Here is a 15787-nt window from a genome sequence, read left to right on the forward strand (position 1 = left end):
CTGTACTTACAAACATTTTGTAATGTACAAGACATTATCAGTGGTATCTACCTGTCTCTTGTTTTATTTCTATTATTTATGACCTTTGGTTGACGAATAAATAATATGAATATTATAAAAACTATACACAGCACACAGTTGCTCAATACATACTGTGTATTGTTAATTCTTACCTTAGCATGAAGTTTTTTTCAAATCCACAATAATTCACTTGGCTACCATACCTACTTATTCAGTGATTATTATGTTTATATATCAAACAATTTAGTCTAAAGATGTTATCATACAAAATGTTCCAATACATAATTACCTAGATATCCAATATTCCTATAGGTACTTGTGGAACCTGTCTGTAAATTATATGACACAATAAGTAATAAATATTATTAAATCAACATGTTTACATATCATTAAAGACTCATTAAAACTAATAATTATAGTGAAACCAATTAATTTCTTAAACCAAAAAGTTTTTATTTATTGGATGTTATAGATCAACACTAGTTAGTATATTCTATACAAACTATGTATACAATTTTGTGACATAGAGTTTTCTATCATTTTTATATTGGTACGTAGGTATGCTATATGTTTTGGGTCCATGGTGAGGGGATCCTTTTAAGGCCTTTATACCAATTTATCCAGGTCCAGTAGTTATTATGTCAGTCTGAAAACTGAAAGGTTCAAATCATACTCATCACACTCTGACTGGTGTGTAGTAGTTTTAACTAACAACTCTTGCTTCTGGTGGAGGTAAACATTGTGAAGAAGCCTGCACTACCCCATTTCCATTTAACACTGAAAGCATAAGTGTGAAATGGAGAAGGCAATGGCAAACCATTCCATAAATATTGCCAACAAAATTGTTGTATGTGTTTCATTCCACTTAATGACCAACCATGAGGAACAACTGTAAGGGAGAAAAGAGATGACTGCCTTTGTAAAGATCTATTCTATATCTGCCTATTTTATTATAAAACTTTTGTAATGTGTGAAACTAAATATTGTAAATACAATATTCTCTAGTTTTTAAAGGTCACTCAGAAAATGCCAAGAACTCATAAGTAGGTAATAAATGTCTATGTAAATGAATTACTAATATGATGTAATTTACATTGAATGGTATTTTTGTACTGTTATACAATGTAATAATAACTTATGTTGTTGTTGTAAGTAAATACAATAATTATTTTAGGCTCAGGAGGCTGCTTTTCATAAATGTACATTATACTTTATAATGTTAATTATACACATTGTATTTTAGGTAATTCCTTATTGTAATTTTCCTGTAGGATGAATTATCACATGGGAAGCTCTTAGAGTGATGACTTTGTATGACAGGAAAGGATCAAATACATGGTTACAATTTTGCAATTCAATTTTATTCTAAAGCAAAATTCTTACATAATGTTAAAAAGAAGTCTCCATGTCCCATCTGTCTGTATGAACGCGATCAACTCAAACTATTAGACAGATTTTCATGTGGTTTTCACCAATAGATAGTGTGATCCCTGAGGTAGGTGTATACTATGGTTTTACTCTCGTGAAGCTGCAATGGGCCACAGTTCATCTATATTACAATCGCATTAACTAAAATACCTACATTAAACTTGACTCAATTGTATTTATAGAAATAAACTAAATCTGTTTAACTAAATACTTAAACATTTTAAAATGTTCAGGGTTTTTTTGTTTTTAATTGGGCAAAGATATAAACTTGAATTTCTGGCGACATGAAAAATTGTACTAAGTCTAAGTAGCATCAAATAAATTGATGTGGTTTCTAGTTTCATCAGTATGGTCTCTGAGTATATGAATAAGGTAGTTACCGTCAAGCCAAATCAGATACTTTTTTCTGTGTCAAAAACAAAACAATGACATCACAAATGTCACAAATCTTTGAGTCAATAAGCATTAATGAAAACTATAAAAAAATTGAATATTCCTACAAATAAAATTAATCAATTAAAGTGACATTTGATTATCGTGTTTCATTATGTGAACGTATTTTATACCCCCAGGAAAGTACACAATTTAACATTTCCTTAGTTTCCTTAGTTGTGTTTAAATTTCCTTTCCTTAGTTGTGTTTAAATTATCTTGGTCCTGAGTCCTGGCTGCGGTGGGGCGTCGGCAATCGATAGCGGGTGGCGGCGCGTCGGCCGCGGCGGGCTGTCAGCTGGGTGTAGTAAACATTTGTTTAATTTACGTCTAATGTAGGCTCCACACTATCGCTGAACTCGGAGAGATGCACGCGAATGCATGAACATTACGTAGTTTGTATGAATGAATAGAATTTATATTTCATTCAGTCATTTTCAGACTGGACAGACATACCTACCTATGTAAATCAATCACAACATTAATTAACGGTATTTACTTATTTGACTATGTATAAAACATTAGTTCGTTCCCTGCTTGAATATGCAATACCCATATGGAATCCTATTTACGATAAGTACGTAGGGAGTGATGTAGTACGTGAAGATGATAAATTTGACTATTTTAATCTTTGTGATAAAATATACGGTGCCACGATCTGCCAATGTGAGCTGCGGCTGCGGTGCGCCTCGCTTGTTCTACCTTGATCAGTGAACAAACGCAGCTTGCGAACTACCAACTACGTGCTTGGCAATTTATTTTTTGTGTTCATGAGATAAGAAAGGAAATCTACTAATGTTCTTGTGATACCTGCCAACCTTGAATGGTAAATCGACAGAGTATACGGCAGTCACGACGGACCGGGCACGTGACTGTCCATGTGTCTTAGCTATTTGATCCCTTAAAAAAGTCTATGGAATGAATGGCTCAGTGTTTTGTACAAATAGGTACGTCTAAGCATATTGTACATTTGTATGAATAAAATATAATAAATAAATATATATTTGTGTATTGATTGATGGGTCTAAACCCATTTCTCAATGTAAAATTGTAGAATATATAACATCCAGGGGTATGTTCTACCTATAATTTTGCCTAAGTCAATTGTGTGACCTACCTATGTGTGTGTGTGTATTCGCAGCTACGTATAATATAATAAAGATACTAATTTGGGTAGTGGTCATATTGCGACGAAACGAGAATTTTGTACTATTCGTGTTTATATGTAACTTGTCGCACACGAAATCTGAGCGGATCAAGAACGCAGCCTACAATTTCGGTATGCACCTTTCTATGTCAGCAATGTATTCAGAATATAACCAAAAGTCGCCTCGCCTTTAGTCCAATGTCATTCAGTGTACAATGCATGTGGTGTGCATATTGCGTTTGTGCACTCCGTGACGTCAGAGGACTGGTGCGCTGCATGCAGATGCTGTGTGTTTAACGATTGACTGCTTTATTGACTGTAAAAAACAGACTATGTCTATTTGAAGTCAAACATTTGAGATACATTTTATGTGTCATCCAATAGAAGTTGCTAAATAAAATAAGTAAAGCTAAAAGTGAGAGGAATGTCGAATGGAATATTCTTAGATAAATAATATGAAACCTGATTGAATCGAAATCATTGACAGAAATGAAGTAAGCCAAGGTGGCAGTGTCTAGCTGAATTAATAAAATTGTTGCAATCCAAGATATTTAAGATTTTAGAATCAAATAAATACTATTAGAAGTCATTGCAGTTAGTCCAGTGCTTGGTCCGAGGGTCCAGGTGAGACGACGTTCTTCCGAACACAATTTTCCCGTTTCTGTTTCATTAGTACTTATGGATGATTATTATCTTCTGTCACCTACAGTTCCTTTCTGCCTTGCTCTCTTTCACATGATATTATGAGAAACTTTTCTCGGTACAGGTTTAGGCATGTATGTGTTACTATGTAGGTACACGTTCTCTTGGGTTCAGACCTTGTAAAACAGAACACACATCCGTTCGGCCTAGCCTCAACAAGAAATTATATATGGAGTTAGTCATAACTTTAAACCTAATAAATGACTATTCGAACCAGGAATTCGGTGGAATGATTTGACATCTTGGACTAATTATATGAAGGAATAAAGCATTATCTGAAAATATGGGTGTTTCCGCCTTTGCACATGGGGCCGTGGTACCGGAGGCAGTCAAACCTTGAGTTTTTGGACTCTTGGCGTACAATATTGTAATACTTGATACGCCAAATATGTTGTATCGTAATCTTAGTCTGCCGAACACACACTCCATCCAACTTTTGTTCGGCTGTCCCCTACTGCTTCTTCTATTATATTTTAAATTCCGTACATGTTTGATTTTCATCAAGTAATTTCATACCTTTTCGCGCAGTTGGCCGCGTTCCTAATTCGAAATGGAAGTGTTTCGTTCTCGTTGTACCGCGACGGGAACAAAGCAATTAAATGCGGTCATTTCAGAGCAGTTGAATGACCTGGAATGTTGTCAATTAGTTGCTCACTTCTAATTATGTATGTTACGCGCATTCTAATTGGATGACTTGGTCAGGGTCGTGAAAAGCATCCCGTTCATTGGCTGAGGACGCTCAAAAAATATTAGGTTTAGCAGAAAGAAATTGGTCAAGGTCGAATTTGATATATAATATGGCGGCTGGCCTCAAGATTGCACTGCAGCAATCATTGTAAACGGAGGGCCTAAATTTATACATAGCCACATAAACTCTGGACCGTCCTGGAACATGAAAATCCCTCCCGTTCTCGTTTCACGTTCTCACCATCATCATCATCGTTGATGCTTCAATATAGATACTATGGATAGTGGTTTCGTTGCCAGACAAGTTTAGAGCGTACAAGACTTCATCGAGGCCAGGTCCAGAATTAATGTGGCCGAATGATACTTGGTGGTAATGCTTCCTCAGCTATAAAACGTTGGAGCTCACGCTTCGCTTTCTAAATTACATCAAGCCAGCTCTTTTAGACTTTGCCGTTTCTGCTAGGACCGTGCGGGTGGCAGCAGCATTGCCAGTATTTTTTTTCCTACGTAACTAACGAGATATAGAAGTTTTGGTACTTCAGCATAATATAATGTAAAGTGAGAGTGTGCGCAAAAACACACACACTTCTTTCGTGGTAAAAGAAGTCTTTATATAAGATTTAAATCAAATTATTATAATACTATTTGTTGGATCGAGCACAGCCATAACATATAGAATTCGATGATGGAGAACAATCTATTAATGCCAAAGGTTATTTATTACTAACGGCAACACGAGGAGTACCTGATGATATAAATTCACCTGTAAGATTATGTCGTTGGTGCTAAAATTCTTTGTCATCTGTCATTTGTTTTCCGTCATTACCTCCTTTTATTGCACTTGACTAATGTCGGTAAACCACATCAAATGATTAGATCTGTTGTAGACAATTAAACAAAATGTTCAAATCTTTTTCCTACGAAACGGGATTGTTAGAGGTAACACCACATAGAACAAATGGTTTCGGAGTAATGGACGAGGTTAACGGCCTTAATTACTGCGGCTACAACACTGGTGTTAGGTTACTGGAAACTGGCCTGTTAATTAAATGTATTAGAAGCTTACCTAAGGAAATATTTTTTCTTAAAACTGACGGTTTCTTTTTCCTGTAACTGGTAAATGTAAGAAGTAGCTAAAATATTCGCATAAAGAGCATACATTAATTTTGTTTTCTGATGACGTTGTCCTGAATATGGTCTTGAAAATTAACTGATTATAGATTTTATAAGGCGCAAAACAAATTATATGGCCCTAAATTTCATAACACGCCAAAAATCAACAAATAAAATTGGATGCCGTGTTACTATATTCGTAACTCTACAATTAGCACAGTTATAATGGGCGCGGTGAATCACACGTTTGATTTGTAAGACGTTTTACGATTGTTTATATGTGTGTATGTCGCAGACCGCAGACATTGACCTTCTGAGCTTGGAATAGCATTGACTTCGGGTACTAGTTTATAGTCTTCCTTATTCCCTACAAGTACTAGATTTATCTAATCTTACTATGCAACTAAAGGCTGTGGTGTAGTTTGTTGCGTCTTTGCAATTAGCAATAGACTCATCGTCAATGAGAGACGAAATAAGCACTTATCCATCCTATATAGAATTTAAATTTGATTTTTGGATACGTGTAGGATAAAATTGCATAAGGAATAGAACCATTTCCACAGATTATTAGCTATTCATTTATTTTTCTGTGGCGATGGTAAGTATTTGAATTTTATATTAAGTAACGTTAATTTATATTCACATGTCGTGTTTGCGAAAAAAAAAGCGCGGATCTGGTTGAATTTGGACATCTTAATCATGGATTCCGGATACATCATAATGTTATGGTCCCGTCTCCGCCGGACTTCCTCGATGTAATAGCAATGTGTTTCAATTTAGCAAAGCCTCTATTCTGCGCTGACTAGCTGAGTGGTTTCAATACGCATTTAAGATACATTTAAGACACAGTATTACGTGTTTGTCCTTTACTGGGTAGACGGAGCCAAGGCTTGCGAAATTCGAAGGCCAAGTACATCTGTGTAATTCTTAGGGTTTATAGTAACTATTCTTCTTCCTTCTTCTTCTTTCATCTACCTTCAGGACTTCAAGTTCAAGGTAAAATTTATAAATGTTAGCACGTAAATTAATTCCATACCTTAGATTTTGCAACAAAAATCGCAGTTTCCGCACTGCGTCGTGTTATCATACGAGCGAGAATCGATTTCCTTCCGAGTGCAACGGCCTACTACACGAACTGATGGACGGAGCGATAGTTAGCCAGCATCCGCGGGCTGCGCGTGCATAGGAAAAAATGGCGCTCATCAAATCATATAAAACAATTATTGTATTTGGGTCATGCTCGTAGATAAAATAAACGTAACTTTTACACACATGCTTTGTTCATTCATTTTTTATCACAATCCAAAATTGAATGAAGAATTTTGAATTTCGAATATTCAATCCTTTATTTCTTCCTAATCTAAATCCAGGTGTTTGTAATGATTGGGAGACATAAATTGCTCCTAATCATCAGTCCTTATTCTCATTTTTTAAGTAATTTCAAGCTATAGAGAAATAGTTTCTTTGAGTCCTTCCCATAGGCAATATAAAAATATTTTCTACGATCTAATCCTAAGTAAGTGCGAATATTTAGATGGCTAAGGATATAAACTTCTAATAATTGCAAGTTTGTTACTCAAACGCGCATATTTTGTAGCTATACCAAGACTTATGAATATAGATTAACTTCGTTCGACGTTTTCATCCAGGATTTTTATACGATCCCTCGGGACATTCGACAAATCTAACTTCACACATGCATTACATTTATTAGCTGCTAGTGTGTTATAAAAATAAATATATTATTACCTCATTCCCATTGCAGCGCTGATTACATAATGATTTGCAGTAGCATTCTCAGTGCAGCAATTAAGTGCAATAATTGATGTCATTACGACAAATTAACTGAAGGAATGCTTGAATTTACACACCTTAGCGTCTCGAGACTGGAAATTATACTCGGCCAAGCAAGATCTGTTTATTTGTCCATGTCTGGAATATTCTGTTCCTCTCAGTACCTTTGAGGGAAAGTTAGTTTCTTTACAGAAACTCATAATATAGTTCTTTATCATTTATTTTGATGATCCGTTACATGCACTGAATGGCTACTTATAGTTGTCCATTGCATAATGTAGTTACAGTTGACTAAATCGAACACTAAATTTCTTTTAATCTACTGTGACCACATTATAGAAAACTATAATACTTTCTACTAAAATTATTTATGTAATTTGGCATGATCTGTTAAAATATTTTTCGCCAATAAACAAGAAATAAAATAAATTGATCAAAATATGATGATGGCGCGCCGATTAAGTGCAACTTTGTTGCAGTGAGTATTACGCAGGTGTTGAGGTGTTACGCCGTGACCAGCGGACCGGGCTGGCGACAAAAACCGTCGCGCATTGTGGATTTATAGCTATCATGTGTTGGTATCATGATGCAACCTCAATGCAGTCCCTAGAGCAATATATCTCGATGTCGGTCGGTGCGTTTTGAACTTGCGAGTTTGACTACTAGCTGTGGATTGCGGCTTCGCTTTCGTGATTTCAGAATTCTGGGTAGCTACTAGCCTTAGTCATGATTACTTTAAAATAGTCGTAGAAGCACTATTATATAAATCTGTACGTAGAAGTCATGTTAGACCCCTTTAAGAGGACTTGTAGGTATATAATCTAACACCAGTGTTAGCAATAACACATTCGAAAAGAAGATGACACGTGATTGTGGCTTGTGGCTTACAAACGCAGATTAATGGTCAAATCCTGTAGCTCCTAAGCTTTATTTTATTAATATTGGTCTGTATTGATAGATTTGTTAGGTTAGCATGAATTTTTGCGAGTGCGTAATCACATTCGCCATCGGCAAAATCGGATGAAATCGAAAAGCGAACATACCGAAGTATATACATTTTGATTACTCATTATGTGAAGGCCCGTACCCCGGCAGTAAAAAGTTTTTATAATGAAGATGAATTGCAATATGTCCTAATGCATAATGTTTGTCCAAAGTTTGGTACAGAGCTATAGCAGAGCGGTACTGTACTATCGTGTACGATATCTCTATAAAAGACGATACTGGAAAATAACGGCAAAATAAAATGATAAAAGACGCCTAAATATTGATACTTTACAAATGGCCGTCAGCAACGAAAGAGCAAAGAAACCGGTAAAAGAAATTGCAGCACATAGCAGTCGTTTCGTTGCACAATGTTACAACAGGTCTATTTGCATGGCTTGCCGTCATAGATGCAATCACTACACTCAGCCACTGGTACTGGTTGCTGGGTTTGTTTGATTTTCATTCGTCTTGTAACTACTTGGATAACACTAATATCATAAAGTCTGCCTGTTGTCCATTAATAGCCGTTAAAAATATTGTAGAAATTTACTAGGTCACTAGTAAATTTCTATCATCTTCAGTTGACCTTAAATGATTAAATCTACAACTTATCTTACTAACAAAGCATCAGTATGTAAAAAATATCTATGAGAAAATCTTAACAGCAAAGACCTACATAATATACAAGCGTCAATAAATAAGGACCGTTATCTACTATAACATTTGTTTATCATAAACTAGACTGATTATATGGTATAGGCATATATTAAAATGTGAGTAGTTCTATAGTCAATAAGGACTGGCGTTTATGGTTATTATACAAACAGAGCAACAACAAAAAACATTATTCATTAATTAGCAAATCTTTCAAGACTTTCAGATGAAGGTTAAAGCTTATTTCGTGTGTGCTATAAAGTTTTAGAGAAACAATCACCTACAATTAAAGTCTTATACCCATTTTCACCAGCGGATCCTAAACAAACACTTTACTAAGGATTTCTTAGCATTAAGGACATCTTAAACCATTCCCTTTCTTAAATCCTGTTTCACAACCCCATGGGGTACCTAATTAAGAGTCTCCTAGTTAAGTGACAAATAGTGCGAAACCAACACGGAAGTTATTGTCGATAACATATTTACAATTAATATTTTCGAAAAATACGACCGTAATAATATAAATTACTTATAATATTGCAACGACGCAGCACGCTGTGACTCCATAGTTTTCTATAGGTTTTGACATGGACGAGCGGTGACTTGCGTCAAAATTTATGTGGATTACAGATAGACGATGATATCAAGATCAACATCGATTACTTATTTGATTATTCGCTTTAATTCAAAGCGTAACAAAACTTAATCTATTTTCCCTATAGCGTGTGCTTCAGCCAATATAGTAGATAGAACTATCTATTGGCTGAAGCTCGCGACAGTGGCGCCGCGGACGGGCCAACATTGTAACTTCCGATATCGGATTGCATCGGCCTGGCCTGTCGATCAGCTGGGGATCGTGAGAAGACCCGCTTCCGGCAACAGTGTGGGTTTTCTTGCAAAAACGGGAAACTTTCATTGATTTTATTCCAAGAAATGATTTTAAAAACAAACATTTAATGATTTCGTTGTGTAATGGGCCACGTAAATTATTCTAGAAATGTTTTAGTTTTGGGGATATTGGGATAAGAAGATATGTCGTTCGGAAAATAATAATGTAGCTTCCTACTTGTAAAATAATTTTGGAAATTGCTTGAAGTTCCGAAGATTACCTCCTACACGTGAATTTGGGAATTTTAAAATACTTCCTCATTGTAATATCAGTAAAACAACAAATATGTATATTTATTACTCATGCTTTAATTCAATTTTAAATTAGTTTCGGTCGCTACTCGCATAATTAACCCCACAAGAAGTTCACTCAGATAACAATCAATTCAAAATTCAGCGTGGCACGTTGGTGCACAAATTTTGTCAGTTGGTGGTGAAGGTGTTGCCAGGACGTGTTGTCTTAGCTAGTGATGTAGCTATGTAAACTTCGTCTGTAATTATTCATATTCAGAATTTAGTATAAATTAAGGTAGAAGGTAAATATTTTTTATAATATTGAAAGACAACATTATTTTTTCTTTCGTAACCCTTAATTTCTCGCAACATGTTCATTGCGAGGCCCGCATGGCGCGAGATGAAAAACTATGGGCCGCTTACGCAATAGGCTGTTGAACCCTATTGATTGAATGATGTATTATGGTGCGTGTTTTTTAAGGTCTTGCTTAGTTAGGGACCTCTTTTTGTGGTTTCATGACTAATGGTGATTTTCATTCAACATTAAATAAATTAAGATTTAGAGTCGAATGAATATTAAGTGTTGTGGGTAAGTTTTCAGTTTCCATGCTGCACAATATAAGGATAAAACTGCAGTTCTTTTGAGTCAAATTTTAGACACTCTTTATTTCAACCAAAACTTTATGTTGGCAGCTAAATAGTATATGCAAGAAATTAGACCTACTAATATAGCCTTCTAAACAAAAACTTATTTTACAAATCATACTTTATTCATATCAATCATAACATCGTTGGCATCTTCGGAACACTAACCTTACGGCTTGGTAGGTAGGTTCTTTTTCAAAATCATTAACAGTCAGTGATGCCACAAAAGCCACTCAAGCTATAACATTCAAGTCATCAATGCTGGCAAAAAGTGAATAATTCTCCACGGGGCTATCAAAACTACCTATCATCAAGTCCGATCGTTTGTCATCCGGTGACAAAAAGTATCGTAAAAAAATATTGCATGGAGAAGCCATTGCGCAAACGGGTGACTGAACCTTAGGCGCGTATTGTTTGTGGTAGTGCTCACGGTATTACGTGCGAAACGAATTGTTTACGTCTTACGTTTCATTACTTTTATGTTTGCCAGTATCCGGAAAAAATGCTATCGAAGGACATGCATAATGTCCTTCGATAGCTTTTTTTCCGGTAATTGCAAAAGTAAGATTCGTCCTACCTATGATATTATCGGTCCGACAAAATTAAATATGATATAGCATTAGTTGATATACTTCTTAATACTGATTTGATAAATGAAGAACTTATTGTGATATTAATAGTGGGTAACCTGGTTGGTGAAGATCCAAATAAATCTAGGCTGAATAAAAGTGATGCCAACTGGACCATATGATTGCATGACAACTATATATTACAGTATTAGCTCATATTAATGAAGCAAATGTGTTGCAAATGAAAGAAAATATAATTTTAATGAAGAAAGAGAATGGATGCAAAGATACAGCGGCATTTGCTTACCGAACCGAAAACGAATGGAAAACAGATATAGGCCAAGCCGCTCACGTTACTACACCACAAAATGTAATATTTTACTAGGATCACGTTCACACTAAGAAACTTGACCTTAACGGTAACCGCACACCGCGACGTAAAACGAAAACGAATAGTAAAGCCGCCACGAAATGTTTGTCATTATTATACTGACAAAAACCTCACATCAGCATCTGTGATGACGCTGGAAAGCAACGTACCGTTCATACGGTCAAATAGATTGTGGATTATGATACTTTTCCTGGTATAGGTAGCGATGTATGTAAATGACTATAATATATTGGTATTCTTTCACGTTGAATATAAAAGACATGCATGCCAAAAACACCATACTAACTTATTGATTAGTGAGTGTGCCATTCATTTCATCAGCATCTCATTTGTTTATTTTAGTTAGTTCTAATCTAACCTTGACACTTTACATGTTGTACTTGTATAAACGATAACACGCAAAGCTATAATTCAGTAATTATAACTGTATTAGTTAAGTAAATTTGGATGCAGATGATTATCACGTAAATGTCAAATGGTAAATTATGTCTGGATGAGCCCATTCATTTCTAAGCAAAGAAACGGATTGTGGTTCTTGCAGAAGAAATGTGGAAACCAATACAGGCATCATAATGTGTAACAGTGAGTGAAGTCGCACCCATAATTCTGAGGTGCAAAAAATGTTTAAACTTATAAATCGTCTGCAGCTATGGTCTAGGGACGACTAAAGTCTTTATTTACGATCTGTCAACTTGCAAGTTCGTTTGCCTACCATGCTATAAAAAGTTTTGTTTGCCATAGTCTTGCGTTGACACACAATAACGTCGTTAGATATAAACGCGCTGCTATCAACAATAGAGGGAATGCGACCGGTGTTAATTACCATTTGTATCGGACCACGAGTTGCATAACACGGCATTTGGACAAGAGGAAATTACTGTGTATGTAGCTTCCGTCCGCGGCTTTGTCCACGTGGATTATTATTTTCAAAGCAGTTTGTTTAGTTTTAAAAACATCGTGATTGATGTTAGATTTTGAATCGAATCTTGCATTGTTTGGGACTAGAACGTCGGAAACCTTATTGAATTTTGACATATATATTATGATCAATGAAATATCTAGAGTAATTAAATATAATGATCAGTGCAGCTCGCAGATACCGTCATATTCAGATATATAACAAAATCTCAAAAAACTTTACAGGTTTCGAGGCCCTTTGTGAAAATTTGTAGCCTTTTTGCCAAACTTGGTTATACGTATGTAGTTCAATGTATTTATAATATTTATGTCACTGTCAGAGATAGGTACAATTTGTAGTAATAATACAATTGGTGACAAAGGAATGTCTCAACTTCTGTTTTTCCCAACAATAATTTGTTGGAGATAATGCAGATTTTCAGACACTCCTGTCTATGGTCCGAAACGAGAGGTATAGAAATTTCTTTTAGAAATAGAAATTTCACAATTACAATTTTAAATTCAAGTTCTTTTCAGTATTTTATGACTAGGTAATAAACATGAAATTTATATTCGATCTCGTGGATTTTCTAATGGTCCATGTAATCCCTTTCTCTCGCCAAATTTAATGCTGCCAAGTCAGCCCCTTTGTTCACACACTATGTTCTGATTAATTCAATTTAATATTTAAATATATACCGTTGTATTCTCTATTTGTAATTTGAACCGTTATACTTCCGATGTACATTTATATGCGAATTTTGTAGTAAATGGGAAAACTGGTAATTGGTAGCGTGCGGGGCGAGGTCAAATTCCCATTCAGTTTCGTAGCAGACATAATCCTTATTTGTAACAATTATGTAAATATTTATCATAGAGTTTCACACCTACCTCATCATTTAGGTACGTTCAAGGAGAACATTTCTGTCGTAAATAATGATTATGTGTGTGATTATGTGGGTCATGATAATCAAATATACAAAATTTACTAAATAATATTAGATTCTATTATTTGATATCTTCTATCGATAATATCCACTATATACCACCTGCATCATTGGGTCACGCGTCCAAAAACAGTTAATTCTCAAAACCCATCTCTAAATTCGTATCACGTGGATTAACGGTGACGATTCTATGCATGTGGGTACTGTTAGGCTCGCTGACTTGTAGGTAAAATATCTGATGGTCATCATTGAACGTTTGCTAATAATCTGCTTCACGACTTGACAGGCACGTGTGAAGTTCGTGATTACGAATAGATTGAAGGATGAAAGCTCGAAGATCTTGTGAAAACAATACGCAATGCCATACCAGATGTTGTTTATATACATCACTTATTACGATCTAGGAACGTGTACCGGCCGGATAGAAGAATAAGTAATTGTTTCTTTGCTATTAATTGATCAGAGGAACATAGAAGTAAATAAATTAGACACACCTCTGCCCATATCTTCTGCCAAGTTATTCTGACCGTCGTTGTTGTTTAACTTGAAGCAACCTCAACAATAAGTCAATTGTTCACACTTTTATAACCTGAAGAACGCAACCATTTTAGTTATTTAACAATACTGTTTACTAAATACAAGCCTTAAGGAAATAAACATCAGAAAGTCTGGTTTGTTGTCTATTTCAATGTTTAAACTGTTATTTCCATCTAAATACAAACTGTTCCATGGTCTTCTATATTGTAGGACGCGTCCCTTGACGTTACTCATGTATGTACAGAATACTTAATGTTACCAGTATTACAATGAGGTTGGTTGCTCCAAATAGTTGGAATGGCCGGAGTTCCAGACCAGTCGCCGCCAGTACATCGATCGCACTGACCGGGTTATGATATCAGCAATGACAATGTTCATTGGAAGATTATTGTATACGTCACCATGTTTTGATAAGTTACGCCTTATGTCGTGAAGGATGATATGTGTACTGACCTTTTGAGAGGGAGGCGAAAAAGTAGGAAAGCGGACACTAGGCTCTGATGCGCAACAGCTGAGGATGAAACCGGGAAAACTCAGATGGAGAGAGGATTGATAAATTTCGAAAATTTTACACATTTGTAATTCCAAGTTTGCCGAATGTGTCTTTTAGAAATCAACATTTCGTAATAAAGTTTAGTACATTACACATTGCTGCTCCTTGTTACTAGAAGGAGTAGCAATGTGTGTGTGTATGCAATACTTTGCATGGTGTTTCTTCATAAGTCATTACTCCACATACCCACTACAGGGCCACGTAACTTGGACCTTAAAAATAAAATTACAGAAGGACCATCTTATCGAGATTGCATCTATTCTAATCTAAATCTGTGGATTTATTACCATCATATTTTTATGAATAATGCATTGAAAATTCATTTGAGATTCTGCTGGTAATAAAAGTTATGATGGCGGGCCCGCGGGAAATTTAATTTGCCTGTTGAAATTATTTTGTATAAAAATCATAACATCAAATCAATCTGAATCATTTTCATATCATATCAAGTCTCGGTTCATTATCAGCTTCTGTATTCTCTTTATTATTTGCCTCATATCTGGCGACGCAATCACCACTAGCAAGAACGCCTGCCGGAATGCCTCCGCTCACTCTTTACTGTATAGTAATTGAATTAGATCGTCGACAGATGCTAATGGTTGACTAATGGAATTAACATTAACTTGGGAAACTGTGCTGATAATGCAATTTCTGTCTGAGTAATCAAGAGCACGTCAATTATGTTTCTATATACATATAACGACACGTTAAAGATTTCATTTTATGATTAATGGAATTGTGTGATCTCTCATCAGCAATCATGATATGAAACCTATTCCGTCCTGGAAGCAAGTGAAGTGATAAAAATAAAATCGACGTGTTATTAATGCCAGAAAAACGAGCTGGCCGCTCTGTACCGCTAGGCTCCAGACATGTCCTTGTCGAGATAGCCGCACCTTCCTATTTATCATAACGGCCAATAGTACACCTTGACTCATCCGTCAATGCATTTATAATATTTAGTAGTAGACCTATGAGATCCGAATCGGATTCTGAATTACCTTTTAGCCGCAGGCTTCATGTATTTCAGATTGTAACTTTTTGGTTCCGTAGTAAAGTTAGAAATGTGATATGAAAATCATTTATTTAAGCAACTTTCAAATTTCTTCCGTGGCCATTGAGATTCGGGACCCAGGGGCCGCTTTCCTATTTTTCTTGTCCA

General features: G+C 35.6%; 1 protein-coding gene across 2 annotated transcripts in view; it reads left to right on the forward strand.

The window, feature by feature from the left end:
- Nucleotides 1-15787, forward strand: part of Mhcl (Myosin heavy chain-like) — a 178232-nt gene that overhangs the window by 499 nt on the left and 161946 nt on the right. The gene's annotated exons all lie outside the window — the stretch shown is intronic.

Source organism: Plodia interpunctella, chromosome 21 (assembly GCF_027563975.2).
Source record: "Plodia interpunctella isolate USDA-ARS_2022_Savannah chromosome 21, ilPloInte3.2, whole genome shotgun sequence".
Lineage (NCBI taxonomy): Eukaryota > Metazoa > Arthropoda > Insecta > Lepidoptera > Pyralidae > Plodia > Plodia interpunctella.